Source organism: Stenella coeruleoalba, assembly GCF_951394435.1.
Source record: "Stenella coeruleoalba genome assembly, chromosome: 2".
Classification (NCBI taxonomy): Eukaryota; Metazoa; Chordata; class Mammalia; order Artiodactyla; family Delphinidae; genus Stenella; species Stenella coeruleoalba.
This window is the reverse complement of record NC_137147.1, coordinates 90529928-90548463: the sequence shown is the minus strand read 5'-3', so window position 1 is coordinate 90548463 and position 18536 is coordinate 90529928. Positions and strand designations below refer to the sequence as shown.

Sequence of the window (18536 nt, the reverse complement as noted above, 5' to 3'; positions counted from 1 at the left end):
CTAGCTTAGCGCCTGGCTCAGAATGTGCTTGATAACTATTTGTTGTATGAATGAGTGAATGATAAGAGATCTCATTGCTATTCCATCGGGACCCTGCATATGATCTCAGAGTCTTCTGATTTTTCCGTCCATTCCTTTAATGTTTAATCAAAAGTTTGTTCCATATAATGCTTTTTCAAGGTCTACACTGAAAAACATCAATCCCTTCCTAACCCCTCCACAAACACCCTTCCTCAACTCTCACTCCTTAGGGGCAATACTTCCAACTTTTTTTGGCTCTTTCTATTGGAATCTACCTCCCTGTTTCTAAATTATATGTTGCTATTTATTTTTTTAATGGCATAGAAATGGCCTTCTGAATTAGAGTAGTTGAGGATTAAGTCTCTTAACCCCCTCTCCACCCCATTCTGCCAATAGTTTTGTAACAATTTTTTGTGTAAGTCAGCAGTTAGTATTTACTTTATCATGACTGTTAAATATCGACTTCAGAGACGAGTAATATGATAGGAGTATTTCGTTTTTTTACACCTGTCCCCCTCAAGTTTATAACTGCCTTATTTTCCTATTTTTATTGGTGATGGTGTTTTTCATTCACCCATTGCTTGTTTTCTCCAAATGTTCCAGGGATCCTATACCTTAAACATCTATCACATCAAATGAAACACTGAAACTTAAATCCCCTATCAGTTCAGATTTTCCCTCCCTCACTCCTCTGTTCTTTTGCTCTGGTCTGTGCAAGTGACCCTCTAGTCCTGCTGAATAACTGTTATCCTGGGACTTCCCTTTGCCCCTATATTATGTTGGAGCCCTGGTTTTATGGATCTAGTATCTTCCTTTTAGTTTACTTCCTCACTTTGCTGAAGTACTTTCTCTAGTAATTTCCTAAGGAAGTTTGCATTAAAGATAGTTTGAGTCCTTGCATATCCTAAAATGTAGTGACTGTAATGACTCCTTTACCCAGACCCACGAATGAAGTGAGCTTCATTCGTGAAACTTCTTAGAACCAGTAGTGAGATCTGCCTTATCTTTTATAACACTTACCATATCATTCATTAGCTATATACTCCCCTTGTGTAATCATCTCAACTACATGCATTTATCTTTCACATTAGTAAAAGTCATAAACTTTTATGAATGCTTTGAAGCACCTACTTCAGTATTTTACACTGGAAATGTTTTGTTTGGCTCCTTATAATAGCTAACACCAAGAAAGTATTAAGCTATTTCTTCTATTAATGTGGAGACTGAAAATTATATTGTTGTCACTTTTCATCTGAGTTTATTTTAGATTGAAAAGAAGGGAATAATCCAGCTGGAAAAGAGTAACAGGTTAGGGGTCTGAACCACTAAGCGTTTAAAGAATATTCCTTATGACACTGAAATATGATTTTATATGAAAATACACCTTAAATTCAAGATACTACAGTAAAGAAGAACCAGACATATTTATTTCATGCTGTATATTGATCAGAATATAATTATCCTATCAGTCATGCTGATAATTTAATTACTTAAATCTTGTGCCAGAGTGAACCTACTGAGAATGCAAGTCTGTACTTTCAAGCAAAGTTGTCCTTCCTGTCTTTGCCATTTTAGGGCTTTTTCTCTTTTTAACAAGGACATACATGGTGATTACTTTATATTCCAGGTATATTCTAAGTGCTTTATAAATATTAACTCATTTAATCACAACAAACAGAGAAAACAAGTGCTATTACTATCCCCATCATACAGATGGGGAAACCAAAGCACAGAGAGGTCAAATAATTTGCCTAAGACCACACAGCTCACAACCAGAAAGAGATGGAGCCAAGAGTCAACTTCAGGTAGTCTGGCTTCAGAGTCCTTGCACTTAGCCACTCTCTGGGTTTGTATATGCCTAATGAGACTATGACAACTCTTCTTAATACTGAGCCTGGCCCTTGTTCTCCAGGTCTGGGAAAGATGTGTGTAGAAAATTAACCAGACATTCTTCGTTTCACAGTTGACCGTGGCCTCCTTGTTCAAACATTTCTTCACCGGGACATACTCTGGTTTTCCTCCCACATCACCTGTCTCTTCTCAGTCTCTTTTCAGTCTCCTCTTCTCTTTTCAACCTTTTCTCTTGCTCAAGATAAAAAGCCTTAGAATCTTGCTTCCTCCCCTTTTCTCTCAGATCTTCCCTTATCTAAAAATAGTCTTCTTCTAAGCACCACCTAATGCTTTACCCTATTTGATTTTTCTTCATAGCACAATACTACATGAAATTATGTACATATTTATTCATTTCACTTGTATGTTTCTTCCACTAGCATGTAAACTCCATACTGGATTTAAATCTATCCTTTAAATTTAAATTTAAATCTATCCTTTCATATGTTCTCTGTTTGTTTTTACCCCTTGTGCCTTTTAAATTTTATTATTTTTATTTAAATTAATTTAATTATTTTATTATTTTTAATTATTTAATTATTTTAATTTAATTATTATTAATTATTTTATTGTTTCACTTTTCCCTCTATTAATTTAGAAGTTTTACTCTCTGATTCTGTTGCTTCAGATAAATTAAAACACACATGCTTAATTCATGAGTTTCAAAGATCTAAAACAAAATTATTATCTTTTTTCTGGATAACATAAGGACCTTAGAATGCTTTGACTCCATTAATTTTTCTTTTGGCATATATACTATTATTGTCTGGTATTTTAAACATTTTTTTTTGTTATTTCTGACATATACATTTTAAAATAATAACTACAATTATGACTTATAACATTATACCAGAACATATAAGATTTTTAGAAATTTCATGTAATGTCTGAAACATTTATATTAACATATTTCCATACAAATAACCCAAAGAAAATTTAGTACTACTTGGTTTTTTTTGTTTGTTTGTTTTATACTGCAGGTTCTTATTAGTCATCAATTTTATACACATCAGTGTATACATGTCAATCCCAGTTGCCCAGTGCAGCACACCACCATCCCCACCCCACCGCGGTTTTCCTCCTTGGTGTCCATACGTTTGTTCTCTACATCTGTGTCTCAGCTTCTGCCCTGCAAACCGGTTCATCTGTACCATTTTTCTAAGTTCCACATACATGCGTTAATATACGATATTTGTTTTTCTCTTTCTGACTTACTTCGCTCTGTATGACAGTCTGTAGATCCATCCACGTCTCAACAAATGACTCAATTTCATTCCTTTTTTATGACTGAGTAATATTCCATTGTATATATGTACCTCAACTTCTTTATCCATTCGTCTGTTGATGGGCATTTAGGTTGCTTCCATGACCTGGCTATTGTCAATACTGCTGCAGTGAACATTGGGGTGCATGTGTCTTTTTGAATTATGATTTTCTCTGGGTATATGCCCAGTAGTGGGATTGCTAGGTCATATGGTAATTCTATTTTTAGATTTTTAAGGAACCTCCATACTGTTCTCCATAGTGGCTGTATCAATTTACATTCCCACCAACAGTGCAAGAGGGTTCCCTTTTCTCCACACCCTCTCCAGCATTTGTTGTTTGTAGATTTTCTGATGATGCCCATTCTAACTGGTGTGAGGTGATACCTCATTGTAGTTTTGATTTGCATTCCTCTAATAATCAGTGATGTTGAGCAGCTTTGCATGTGCTTCTTGGCCATCTGTATGTCTTCTTTGGAGAAATGTCTATTTAGGTCTTCTGCCCATTTTTGGATTGGGTTGTTTGTTTCTTTAATATTGAGCTGCATGAGCTGTTTATATATTTTGGAGATTAATCCTTTGTCCGTTGATTCATTTGCAAATATTTTCTCCCATTCTGAGGGTTGTCTTTTGGTCTTGTTTATGGTTTCCTTTTCTGTGCAAAAGCTTTGAAGTTTCATTAGGTCCCATTTGTTTATTTTTGTTTTTATTTCCATTACTCTAGGAAGTGGATCAAAAAAGATCTTGCTGTGATTTATGTCAAAGAGTGTTCTTCCTATGTTTTCCTCTCAGAGTTTTATAGTGTCTGGTCTTACATTTAGGTCTCGAATACATTTTGAGTTTATTTTTGTGTAAGGTGTTAGGGAGTGTTCTAATTTCATTCTTTTACATGTAGCTGTCCAGTTTTCCCAGCACCACTTATAGAAGAGACTGTCTTTTCTCCATTGTATATCTTTGCCTCCTTTGTCATAGATTAGTTGACCATAGGTGTGTGCCTTTCTCTCTGGGCTTTCTATCTTGTTCCATTGATCTCTGTTTCTGTTTTGTTCCAGTACCATATTGTCTTGATTACTGTAGCTTTGTAGTATAGTCGGAAGTCAGGGAGTCTGATTCCTCCAACTCCTTTTTCTTCCCTCAAGACTGCTTTGGCTATCCGGGGTCTTTTGTGTCTCCATACAAATTTTAAGATGATTTGTTCTAGTTCCGTAAAAAATGCCATTGGTAACTTGATAGGGATTGCATTGAATCTGTAGGTTGCTTTGGGTAGTATAGTCATTTTCACAATATTGATTCTTCCAATCCAAGAACATGGTATATCTCTCCATCTGTTGGTATCATCTTTAATTTCTTTCATCAATGTCTTATAGTTTTCTGCATACAGGTCTTTTGTCTTCTTAGGTAGGTTTATTCCTAGGTATTTTATTCTTTTTGTTGCAATGGTAAATGAGAGTGTTTCCATAATTTCTCTTTCAGATTTTTCATCGTTACTGTATAGGAATGCAAGAGATTTCTGTGCATTAATTTTGTATCCTGCAACTTTACCAAATTCATTGATTAGCTCTAGTAATTTTTTGGTGGCATTTTTAGGATTCTCTATGTATAGTATCATGTCATCTGCAAACAGTGACAGTTTTACTTCTTCTTTTCCACTTTGTATTCCTTTTCTTTCTTTTTCTTCTCTGATTGCCGTGGCTAGGACTTCCAAAACTATGTTGAATAATAGTGGTGAGAGTGGACATCCTTGTCTTGTTCCTGATCTTAGAGGAAATGCTTTCAGTTTTTCACCATTGAGAATGATGTTTGCTGTGGGTTTGTCGTATATGGCCTTTATAATGTTGAAGTAGGTTCCCTCTATGCCAACTTTCTGGAGAGTTTTTATCGTAAATGGGTATTGAATTTTGTCAGAAGCTTTTTCTGCATCTGTTGAGATGATCATATGGTTTTATTCTTCTATTTGTAGATATGGTGTATCACATTGATTGATTTACATATATTGAAGAACCCTTGCATCCTTGGGATAAATCCCACTTGATCATGGTGTATGATCCTTTTAATGTGTTGTTGGATTCTGTTTGCTAGTATTTTGTTGAGAATTTTTGCATCTATATTCATCAGTGATATAGGTCTGTAATTTTCTTTTTTTGTAGTATCTTTGTCTGGTTTTGGTATCAGGGTGATGGTGGCCTTATAGAATGAGTTTGGGAGTGTTCCTTCCTCTGCAATTTTTTGGAAGAGTTTGAGAAGAATGGGTGTTAGCTCTTCTCTAAATGTTTGATATAATTTACCTGTGAAGCCATCTGGTCCTCAACTTTTGTTTCTTGGAAGACTTTTTTTTTTTTTTTTTTATATAGTCACCTTTATTGTAATTCACCCGAGTACATTAGAAACTGACATGAATCTCTTTATTAAGACATGTAGATTCTCATGGGCATCTGCTTTCCACTTTTAAGAAAATCCAGTTTACTTGAGAATGGCCAAGATCTTAGTATCAGTACATCAAGTTTCCACCTCATAGGAAACCTGAAAGGGTCTCTTGGGACTCCCAGGTCACTATACTGTCCACAGACCTGCCCACACAGGTGTCTTCTGGAATTCCTTCTAAATTTCAAAAGGCACCTGGTTAACAGAACACTATTACTCTGCTGGTTTTTAAGGTGTAATTCCAGGGTTAAACATTGTGCTGAAACTTAACATTTTCAAATTTCCCAGGCTTATCTTCCAAAAATAGTGTATTACTCACTTTACTAATCTCCCTGCCAAATAAAGACCCCCAAAGCATTGTTAACTGCACAAGTCAGGTAAGGCTCCTCTTCTCTCCCCGAATCAAATTATTTGGAATCCCAAACGAATGCTATCCCCCGACGAGGATGACAATAGCCTTCCCCGAAAAGACCTCTTGGAAGACTTTTAATCGCAGTTTCAATTTCATTACTTGTGATTGGTCTGTTCATATTTTCTGTTTCTCTCTGGTTCAGTCTTGGAAGGTTATACCTTTCTAAGAATTTGTCCATTTCTTCCAGGTTGTTCATTTTATTGGCATAGAGTTACTCGTAGTAGTCTCTTAGGATGCTTTGTATTTCTGCGGTGTCTGTTGTAACTTCTCCTTTTTCATTTCCAATTTTATTGATTTGAGTCCTCTCCCTCTTTTTCTTGATGAGTCTGGCTAATGGTTTATCAATTTTGTTTATCTCCTTAAAGAACCAGCTTTTAGTTTTATTGATCTTTGCTACTGTTTTGTTTCTATTTCATTTATTTCTGCTCTTTATGATTTCTTTCCTTCTGCTAACTTTTGGGTTTGTTTGTTCTTCTTTCTCTAGTTCCTTTAGGTGTAATGTTAGATTGTTTACTTGAGATTTTTCTTGTTTCTTGAGGTGGGCTTGTGTGTATAGCTATAAACTTCCCTCTTAGAACTGCTTTTGCTGCATCCCATAGGTTTTGGGTCGTCGTGTTTTCATTGTAATTTGTCTCTAGGTATGTTTTGATTTCCTCTTTGATTTCTTCACTGATCTCTTGGTTATTTAGTAACGTATTGTTTAGCCTCCATGTGTTTGTGTTTTTTACGTTTTTTTTCCTGTAATTCATTTCTAATCTCATAGCTTTGTGGTCAGAAAAGATGCCTGATATGACTTCAGTTTTCTTAAACTTACTGAGGCTTGATTTGTGATCTATGCTGATAGATCCAAGATGTGATCTATCCTGGAGACTGTTCTGTGCGCACTTGAGAAGAAAGTGTAATCTGCTATTTTTGGATGGAATGTCCTATAAATATCAATTAAATTTATCTGGTCTATTGTGTCATTTAAAGCTTCTCTTTCCTTATTTATTTTCATTTTGCATGATCTGTCCATTGGTGTAAGTGAGGTGTTAAAGTCCCCACTATTATTGTGTTACTGTCGATTTCCTCTTTTATAGCTGTTAGCAGTTGCCTTATATATTGAGGTGCTCCTCTGTTGGGTGCATATATATTTATAATTGTTATATCTTCTTCTTGGATTGATCCCTTGATCATTATGTAGTGTCCTTCCTTGTCTCTCGTAACATCCTTTATTTTAAAGTCTATTTTATCTGATATGAGTATAGCTACTCCAGCTTTGTTTTGATTTCCATTTTCATGGAATATCTTTTTCCATCCCCTCACTCTCAGTCTGTATGTGTCCCTAGGTCTGAAGTGGGTCTCTTGTAGACAGCATGTATATGGGTCTGGTTTTATATCCATTCAGCAAGCCTGTGTCTTTTGGTTGGAGCATTTAATCCATTCACGTTTAAGGTAATTATTGATATGTATGTTCCTATGACCATTTTCTTAATTGTTTTGGGTTTGTTTTTGTAGGTCCTCTTTCTTTTGTGTTTCCCATTTAGAGAAGTTCCTTTAGCATTTGTTGTAGAGCTGATTTGGTGGTGCTGAATTCTCTTAGCTTATGCTTGTCTGTAAAGCTTTTGATTTCTCCATCGAATCTGAATGAGATCCTTGCCAGGTAGAGTAATCTTGGTTGTAGGTTCTTCCCTTTCATCACTTTTAGGGATATCATGCTTCTCCCTTCTGGCTTGTAGAGTTTCTGCTGAGAAATGAGCTGTTAGCCTTATGGGAGTTCCCTTGTATGTTATTTGTTGTTTTTCCCTTGCTGCTTTCAATAATTTTTCTTTGTGTTTAATTTTTGCCAGTTTGATTATTATGTGTCTTGGTGTGTTTCTCCTTGGGTTTATCCTGTATGGGACTCTCTGTGCTTCCTGGACTTGGTGGCTATTTCCTTTCCCATGTTAGGGAAGTTTTCAACTATAATCTCTTCAAATATTTTCTCTGGTCCTTTCTCTCTCTCTTCTCCTTCTGGGACCCCTATAATGCGAATGTTGTTGCATTTAATGTTGCCCCAGAGGTCTCTCTTAGGCTGTCTTCATTTCTTTTCATTCTTTTGTCTTTAGTCTGTTCCGCAGCAGTGAATTCCACCATTCTGTCTTCCAGGTCACTTATCTGTTCTTCTGCCTCAGTTATTCTGCTATTCATTCCTTGTTTTGTAGTTTTCATTTCAGGTATTGTATTGTTCATCTCTGTTTGTTTGTTCTTTAATTCTTCTAGGTCTTTGTTAAACATTTCTTGCATCTTCTCGATCTCTGCCTCCATTCTTTTTCCGAGGTCCTGGATCATCTTCACTATCATTATTCTGAATTCTTTTTCTGGAAGGTTGCCCATCTCCACTTCATGTAGTTGTTTATCTGGGGTTTTATCTTTTCCTTCATATGGTATATAGCCCTCTGCCTTTTCATCGTGTCTATCTTTCTATGAATGTGGTTTTTGTTCCACAGGCTGCAGGATTGTATTCTTCTTGCTTCTGCTGTCTGCCCTCTGGTGGATGAGGCTATCTAAGAGGCTTGATGGGTGGGACTGGTGGTGGGTAGAGCTGACTGTTACTCTGGTGGGCAGAGCTCAGTAAAAGTTTAATCCACTAGACTGTTGATGGGTGGGGCTGGGTTCCCTCCCTGTTGGTTGTTTGGCCTGAGGCAACCCAACACTGGAGCCTACTTGGGCTCTTTGGTGGGGCTAATGACAGAGTCTGGGAGGGCTCATGCCAAGGAGTACTTCCCAGAACTTCTGCTGCCAGTGTCCTTGTCCCCACGGTGAAACAGAGCCACCCCCTGCCTCTGCAGGAGACCCTCCAACACTAGCAGGTAGGTCTGGTTCAGTCTCCCCTGGGGTCACTGCTCCTTCCCCTGGGTCCCAGTGCGCACACTACTTTGTGTGTTCCCTCCAAGAGTGGAGTCTCTTTTTCCCCCAGTGCTGTCGAAGTCCTGCAATCAATTCCCACTAGGCTTCAAAGTCTGACTCTCTAGGAATTCCTCCTCCTGTTGCTGGACCCGCAGGTTGGGAAGCCTGACGTGGGGCTTAGAAACTTCACTCCAGTGGGTGGACTTCTGTTGTATAAGTGTTCGCCAGTCTGTGAGTCACCCACCCAGCAGTTATGGGATTTGATTTTACTGTGATTGCGCCCCTCCTACCATCTCATTGTGGCTTCTCCTTTGTCTTTGGATGTGGGCTATCTTTTTTGGTGAGTTCCAGTGTCTTTCTGTTGATGATTGTCCAGCAGCTAGTTGTGATTCTGGTGTTCTTGCAAGAGGGAGTGAGAGCACTTCCTTCTACTCTGCCATCTTGGTTCCTCCTCCTGGTATTTTAAACATATCTTTTCTTGAATCCCAATAAGCATTATTATTACTAATTTTTTCAGTCATTTAAAAAAATGTTTGCCCAGACTTTTATCATTTTCTTTGTTTTTCTTTCTGCACCTCAAACCTCCATCTCAGGTTAGTGTCCTTTTGCTCAGACTTCCTATGGAGAGGTTCTTCAGTAGGTGAACTTTCTCAGTTTTTGTCAGTTTAAACTAGGGGTCCCCAACCCCCAGGCCACAGACTGTTATCTGTCTGTGGCCTGTTAGGAACTGGGCCGCACAGCAGGAGGTGAGCGGTGGGCGAGTGAGCGAAGCTTCATCTGTATTTACAGCTGCTCCCCATCACTCGCATTAACGCCTGAGCTCTGCCTCCTGTCAGATCAGCGGTGGCTTTAGATTCTTAGATTCTTATAGGAGCATGAACCCTACTGTGAACTGCTCATGCAAGGGATCTAGGCTGCGCACTCCTATGAGAATCTAATGCCTGATGATCTGAGGTGGAGCTGAGGCAGTGATGCTAGGGCTGGGGAGTGGCTGCAAATACAGATTAGCAGAGACGTTTGACTGCACAGAGACCATAATAAATCAGTTGCTTGCAGGCTCACAGCAAAACCCTATCAGTGAGTGGCAAGTGAAAACAAGCTCAGGGCTCCCACTGATTCTGCATTATGGTGAGTTGTATAATTATTTCATTATATATTACAATGTACTAAGAATACAAATAAAGTGCACAATAAATGTAATGCGCTTGAATCATCCCAAAACAATCCCTCCCCCCACCCCGGTCTGTGGAAAAATTGTCTTCCACGAAACCGGTCCCTTTTGCCAAAAAGGTTGGGGACCGCTGGTTTAAACAGAACTCTTGAACTCTTCTTCAGGGGTAGTTCATTCTTTGACAATCATTCAGGAATGGAAGCAGTGAGAATATTAACGGGAAAATATCATAATTCCCCATAACTGCACAATCCTGTGGCTGAATTCAGAACATCCCAACATGGGCACAAATAGCTCATTTATCTGCCACACTTCATGTTGGCTAGAAACATGTGCAAGCCCCAAAATGACAGAAGCCATACTTTGGGTTCTGGTACCAAAAATTTAGAAGTTCTCCTGTGTTTCAAGCCCAGCGTTTTTTACACCAAGGAAAAGCAGCAGTTAGCCTGAAGTTGGTGAGTCATATGCCTAGCTTTTGTAAAAGGGCAATTATAATAAAGGAGATGGGAAAGAACTAGTATATAGGCAGATCAATTTCAGTATAAAGTACATATGTGTCACTATCTAGAAGTTCATTCTTCTAAAATTGTTCGGTCCAGAATGCCATCAAGATACCTCCTGGGATGTCTTTTGTTCCCCCAGGAGTATCTATAGCCCAATTTTAAAACACTAAACTAGCATATGACTTGTGAAACCCACAAGAATGTTCCTACAAGGCTCTTGGGAAGAACACAGAGATCAGATAAATATATGTAGCCTTTCAATTTCATAAAATCAGCACATGGATGTTAACCATATAAGTAGCTCAGAAGGTTGACACTAAGGTGAGCAGCTGTTAAAAAACAAGGAACTAGCCGATAGTCAACAATACAGGTATTTATTGCTACAAAACTACTTTCGACTAACTCACAAATTACAGCCAGAAAAGTTCAAGGGGATCAGAATAATTAACATACAAACTCCAGAACTATAGTTCTCACTATGCACTGAGTACCCAATCTCTTAACATAATCATGAAAAGCTGACTCTGAATTATGCCATTCTGTATAGGAGTACCAGAAAGTGAAAGTTCTGTAAATAACAGCCCAGAGAAGGACTATTGTTATTTCATTTTAAACCATCATCAACTTTTCAGGAAGAAAATAAAAGCAGATGGCTTAAGAGCAGGGTACACGTGAGAATCATCTAGAAAGACTGGTCAAATGCACATGTCCAAACCGTACTACAAACTGACTACTCTTGATCTACAGGGTGATTCTTGTTGCCCACGCTTAGTTAAGGACCACCGCTTTAGGGAATTTATTTCTAGAGAATCTGCTGGGGTCAAGACTTGTTAGAAAGAATTTCTTCACATTTAACCAATATTATGAATTTTACCAAAATCATTGTACTCAGGATCATTTTGATAGAGATTCCATTACCTTAAAAATAGAGGCAGGTCCAAGGCCTTTGTTCTTAACAATAAATTTGCAGCTATAATTTTACCAAGAATAATTGCAGGCCAAGCATCATTCAGAATATCTGCTAGTTTCTTGGTTAAGCCAAAGGGAGGCCATCAAAGCAGATCACAAAAGGTGCTCTACCAACAGTTAAATAGGACTAAAAGGCTGAAATTTACTATAGAACGTAAAGTGAAAGTTTGAGCAATAAGAAATGATATATTTGACAATTTTAATTGCAAGACTAGGAAAAGAGGAAAGGGTTAGGGGAAGGAGGATTATATGGATTAAACTGGAAAGTTGTCTGAGAACTAAGTCAGCTCTATACTTGTACTGCCTTTCTTGGCTCACATGATCTCTTTCAAATCATGTCTCCCTCTTTCACCTTCGAAGAGCATCTGATTGGACTGGAAAATTAGCTATATAATATATTGTCATGTAACCATCCCTACTGACTAGCCCCCGGTTCAAGATTAGTTGCATTGTCCACTCTGGCCAGAGTAGTAGAAATGGTTTCACCCCAGCACACTGACTGATTTTATCAGTAGGGCTGTGTAACTGGTAAACGCTGCAAGACTTTATAAACCGACCAGTGTATTCCTATTGTTCAACGTGTTTGGTGATGAAGCCCCTGGAAAATCCTGTTGACTGGTCTCTCCAAGGACTCTTTTCAGGGCATTTTCAGCAGTATTCATTAACCTTCCACTTTGAACTTTGGCAGGTCCAGAAGAGGCACTTCAGACCTTCTGATATTTACAGGAGCTTAGTTTGAAAACATTGCCATTTGTAGGCTCTTGAACAGGGAAGTCGAATGAGTAGTGTGATAGTGGACAAGAGTTCGGTGAGTAACAGTTTCTAAGATGACCTAGAGACTTGAGAGCCTGGAGAAATTAAACATTTTCTATTGTGCTAATCCAAGCTTGAGGTGAGGAAGACTGTATAAGTTTTTACATTGCTGCTATAACAAATGACCACAGCAAATAACCTTAGTAGCTTAAACAATACAAATTTATTATCTTCAGTTCTTTAGGTCAGAAGTCTGGCATAGATCTCACAGGGCTAAAATCAAGGTGTTGGCAAGGCTGCAATCCTTTCTAGAAGCTCTAAGAGGGAACCCATTTCCTTGCGTTTTCTACCTTCCAGAAGCTGACCACATTCCCTGCCTTGTGACCACCATCCTCTGTCTTCAGAAACAGCAGCAGCATCCTCATGCTGCCATCTTTCTGGTTCTCTGATCATAGCTGGGAAAGTTTCTCCACTTTTAAGGAATCATGTTATTAGATTTGGCCCACCCAGATAATCCAGGATAATCCCTCTATCTCAAGGTCAGTAATCTTACTGACATCTGCAAAGTCCCTTTTGCCATATAAAGTAACATAATCACATTTTCCAGGGATCAAAGTGTAGATATCTTTGGGTGCCATTACTATGTGTACCATAAAACACCTAGAACAGATATTTTAGGCAATCAATAGGCCTTCTCTTTTAGCTGGATTGATGGCCCATAGTCAATTTGGTACGGAAATGGGGTAGAAGAGGTAAAAGAAGATATTGAGATCAAGCCTAGTCATTCGGGTAATTTCACCCCTTTCAACCATTCTAAGATGGGTGAAAGTCTGTCTGCCTACTGCCTCTAAGAGGGACAGCCTGCCTCTAAGAGGGTTCTCACGAAAGCACGGTGTCTAGGGGAAGCTTCCAGATTTGTAACCAATAAGCCTTACAAAAGCAGGCCTGGTTTTTTTCCCAAATGTTCCCAGGGATGGGCTTATTTTCTCACATTCCCTGAGAGCACTGGTGCCTCTCCTGTTGGCTCCCAGTTGCTGGAAACCATCTGCCTTCTTCTCCTCCTCTTCGCTCACATGGGCCCCATCTCAGTCAGGCTTACTTCTTGGAGGGAGCAAACGGGACCAGGGAGCAGGATGTGGAGAAAGACTGTGGAAGCAGAAGTCAGTGTTGGGGCGGGGCCACACTGGAACTGGTATGCTAGTGGAGACCCACTGGGTAGTTGATTTGGGTGCAGGCAAATGTGTGGCAGTCATTCTGAGCAGAATGTGAGCACCAGAGCCTTTCTGTACCACTGGGAGTGGCTCCAGGAAAAAGGATGCCTAGCTAAGGCACTACCTCTGAGCGTTCTGATATCTTTATTTCTCAGTCTCATTGGTTGCGCCTGATTTCCTCCATGACATTAAACAACTGTTGTATGATTTTTCTGTTGGTAGCACACAATTTTTCCAAATTAAAAGACAGGAACAAAAAGGTTATGCTTTTCATCTGTGTCTGTGTAAACAAACCCAGTAATTACCGTAACTCAAATTGCTGCTGAAGCTCTCCATATTTTAACGTGCACACTGTCGCTGTTGCTACTAAATCTCTGCCTATATCCTGGGAAGTTAATCCTGAATTAGGAAACAGAAAAACTGATTAAAATAACATTGGGCCAAGTCCATGATTTTTATATTCATAAGATTCAAAATTTCTGTGAGGAAATGTGCAATGCAAATTGAATTACCTTCCAGAGTAATAAAAAAAAAAGAAGGAAACCAAAACAATGGTAAGATATGGGTACCCATGCAGAGAGATGTATGAATTAGGCTTTCTGTGGTTTGGTTTGATGGTGATTCAATATTCCACTCCTCTGAAACAACCTTGACTTACCAGGCTGCATAAACTCAATTCTCTTCAGTATAAAGTGAATATTATCCAGTTTTCAAGTAGCAACATTTCCTTAAGTTCTACACTTTTATCAAAAGAGGTTTTTCACTGAACTTTGAAGATAACATTATTAGTCCTTGCAAGTGTTCTAATCACGGTCTTTCTTGATTGCCTTTAGGACAAAAGAGCAGTTGTAAACGTTCAAAGAAAAATCAGGAAGGTGAAAGCCATTGTTTTTGTGCCTGTTGGCATGGGGTAGGTGAAACTGAGTATTAAGGAAACAGTGTAGAAAATTCAGGTCTCCACATTTTCTTTTAACAAATTGGGCCAATTTAAACTCTCTACCACCTATCTTTCTTTTTTCCTTCCATATCCACTCTTGTCCCTTTCTACCCTGTTTCCTGCCTGGGAAGGCCGACCTGTAGGGACTTAACCAATGAGCTCTCTTGCTCTCTGGCTTGCGTTTGGGTTGGGCAATAGAGAGCCCCAGCAAGAGGTCAGAGGGAGAGGGGAGGGTAAGGTCAGAGTTCCCTCCGGATGGCTGTGTCTCTCCGCTGAAGACCACTGCTCTTGTCATGGTTGCCCTTTCTTCCAGGCTCTGGAAACTGCTTTCTCCCCCTTTCCCTTCAGGCTTGGCACTGTTTGTTATAAGCTTCAGGGTACTGTACTCTCCTTTGTTGTTTTGGTTTCCCGTATCTTGCCAAACCTTTATAAATACCCTCTTTAGTAAACACTCCTCAAATTGTTCTAATTTGACTGAGCTCTGTTTCATATTTCAACCCTTACAGAGACAGAATCTGCCTCATCCAGCCCTATATCTAAATTCTTCCCACATCCTGGGGCCACCATCATTTCTTACCGGGACGACTAACTGACCTTTCTACTTCTACTCTTTATGGCTCGAAATCTTCTAAAAGTTTCTCATCACAAATATAATAAAGTCCAAATTCCCTACCATGGCCCAGGGCCCTGTCAGACTGTTAACATTCAACTTCATCTTGAGTCACGCTCATCTCCCAGGTTCTAGGACCCACCAACTTCTCTTTTGCCTGAGGACCTTTGTCCATGTTGGTCACTCTGCCTGGAGTGTTCTGCTCCCCAGTTCTTCGTATGGTTAGCACCGTCAAAGACAAAAACGTGAGTAAGTGAGGAGATGGATTTTATTCAGGCTATTGCAATAGGGAAACACCTCAGATCTGAAGATTAGAGTACGTATTAAGTTTCCTGTGGTTGCTGTAACAAATCATTGCAAATTAGCGGCTTTAAACAATAGAAAGTTATCCTATTATTGTTGTGTGGGCCAGAAATCCAAAATGAATCTTACGTGGCTAAAATCGAGGTGTTGGCAGGGCCGTGCTGCCTCTGGAGGGTCCAGGGGAGAATATGTTCCCTTTCTTTTTCCCACATCTAGAGCTGAATTCCTTGTCTCCTGGTCCCTTCCTCTATCTTCAAAACCAGTGATGGAGCATCTTTTCTCTGACTCCGCTTCTCTCTGCTTCCATCACATGGCTGTCTTCTCTTTTATCTGTGGTCGAGTCTCCTGCTCCCCTCTTACAAGGATACTTGTGATTCTGTTTAGGGTCCAACCAGGTAATCCAGGATAATTGTCCCGACTCAAGCTCATTAATCACATCTGCAAAAGCTCTTTTTCCGCATAAGGTAAGATATTCATAGATTCCAGGGATTAGGACCTGGGTATCTTGGAGGGCCATTTTCCAGCCTACTACAGCGTGTCTCAGCAGAGGGGTTTTGCCTTAGATTTTTATGGGGAGGAGTAGACAAGTTACAGGTGGGGTTATTTATAGTTGGGATTGTTTTTTCAATCAGAGGAAGTTTCAGTGGAACAGGAAATGCTTAGCTGGGTTCAGGGGAACAAACAATTCTAATCTTGGCTAATTATTCATGAGACAAGGAAGAAAGAGGGTCTCTGTCTGACCATGTCAACAGATTCAAGCAAAAGAGGAATGGTCTGGGTCTAACCTTGTCGCCAGTAAAAATGGGAGCCATCTACAAATCTTGTGGGAGTCATGAGAAAGGGTGGATAGCAAGTCTACCTAAGCCATGTGGGGAATGGTGGTTCATTGCAGTTCCTCATCTTCTAGAACACAAAGGGGTGGGGGATTTGGGGAAAAAAAGACTGGGGAGATTTCTTAACCATCACTGTTTTCTGGGAGCATAGAAGTCAGGTAAAGTTCAACACTGTCATCACTCTCTCATCCTGAAACATATTTTCATAGATGCCCTCCCTGAACACCCTATGTAAGTACTGCCCTCCGCATTATTCTGTGTCATAGTTTCCTCTTTATTTCCTTCACAATATTTTTCACAATCCATAATTATTTTGTGTACTTCTTTGCTTGTCTCTCTAGACCATGAACTTTTTGAGGACAGGGAAAATGGTTGTCTTATCTTAAGAGCTTAGAACAATGTATCTTTATATCTTTACAGCCTGGCACATTTTTGTTGAATTGACAAAAGAAGCAATACCAGATGGCCAATAAACTCATGATAAACTGTCTAGTAATTACCTCATTGGTAGTGAAATAAATAAGGATAAAAAGAACAGTGAGGTAAACAAAAGAGAGTCAGACATCGTAGGCAGCAGGACCCACATGTTCAGAGACACACAGTGGTGTGTGTGGAATGTGGGGCATGGCTGGTGTGAGATGGGACCTGAGCCTGGCAGGCTGAGGCTCCACAGTGAGTCAAAGACCAAACCTCAAAGGAGGTGGGGCTCTATACTTCCGATTCCCCTCAGTGCCTGCATTCATTCATCCTTTCAACAAATATTTTTGAATGTGTTCAGTTTGCCAGGCACTGGTCTAGACTTTGGGGACATAACAGAGAACAGACCAGACAAAAATTAGTCTGACAGTAAATAGAAGAAGTGATTAAAATAAATAGTGCTGAATGTTAAAGAGAGAAGCAGAGCAGAAAAGCGAAATGTGGAATGTAGGCTTGCAATTTAGGGAGAGTGGCCAGGGAAGGCCTCAGTGAGAATATGCTGCCAGGTGTGGGATTGGGGGTGGAGGGCATGTAACCAAACTTGAAAGAAGTGATATTTGGGAGAAAGGCATTCCAGGCAGAGGCCACAGCAAGCACTCAGGTCCTGAGGTGCAAACTCACCTGTAAGAAGGCTGGTGTGGTCTAAACAGAGTGACAGAGAGGGGTGCACAGTTGTAGGAGATGCGGCCACAGAGGCAAGGGGTGAGGGTTGCAGTTGTAGGGCCTTATAAGCTTTTGTAAGGACAGTGGCTTTTCCACTGAGTGAAATGGGAAACCATTGGAATATTTTGATAAGAGGATTGACATGCTCTATTTCATTTAACAGGATTGCTTGGGCTGCTATTCTGAAATGAGACAGGAGAGGATCAAGGCCCAATGCAGGAAGACCCTCTAGGAGGCTACTCCGTGATCCAGGTGAGAGATGATGGAAGTAGCACGTATCAGGGAGGTAGCAGTGGAAATGATGAGAAATGGTTAGATTCTGGATGTACTCTGAAGCCACTAGAATTTGCTGATGGGTCAGATGAGAAGTGAGGGAGAGAAGTCAAGGATGACTGCAAGATTTACGGCAAGGATGGGGTTACCATTTACTGAGATTTGGAAGAATACTAAAAGAGCAGCTTTGGGAAGGAAGATCAAGAGCTCAGTTTGGGACACATTAACTCCAAGGTGCACAAGTTCTATTCTAAAATAGAACTCATTTTGAAAATGGTCCTGTGAACATTAGGAAATTACTTCTCTGAACTTCTCACCTTCCCAGAGAATATTTCTACCACGTCTTTGTTGGGAGAAGTACAACAGGAAAATTAGAAAATCTAAGTATATAACTGCTTTGGAAATAACAACAGAAAAGTCTGTATGTGAAGTATCTCCTTTACCTGATCTCTTGGGCACCCAAAAGAGCAGATGAATTAAATTTGGAAGTTGAAGAAAGCCACCAGCTTTGGGGAAACAGCTGCATCAGAGCAGAGGCCCAGCTTTGGCCCCCAGGGCTCCGCAGCTGAGTCCACAGCTTGGCAGTTACCATGCCTTTCTCTAAAAAGCTGACTGCCTAGCTTTGGCCTCAGGCAACCCTGTGCTGAGAGATCTTCCAGGCAGAGAAAGAGAGCCCAGGCTCCTTGCTCCAGATGTCATTGCTTGTCACCTGCTCTGAAGTGATGACACTCATAACCTAGATCTTGGCCTTAACCTCTGAGTTCTCCTGTATCCCTCATCTTGAACTGCCCAACCTGAAAATATACTCTTTAAGTCCCACACAAGAGCTCCATACACTCTGCTTCACTGCAGGGTCATTCCATGTAAATTAATTTTCCGGGTAACTGAAGCTTAGCTGTCCTTTGATGTCAACCATATGAAGGAAAATTTTTCTGAGGCTGAACTGTAAACATTCTTGC

At 39.9% G+C, this 18536-nt stretch overlaps 1 long non-coding RNA gene across 3 annotated transcripts in view; it reads left to right on the top strand.

The window, feature by feature from the left end:
• Positions 1-18536, top strand: part of LOC307182800 — a 129305-nt gene that overhangs the window by 1567 nt on the left and 109202 nt on the right. For all 3 annotated transcript variants that reach the window (XR_013827263.1, XR_013827264.1, XR_013827265.1), the window contains exon 2: positions 17468-17556. This is a non-coding gene — a long non-coding RNA (uncharacterized lncRNA). The remainder of the gene's footprint in view (positions 1-17467; positions 17557-18536) is intronic.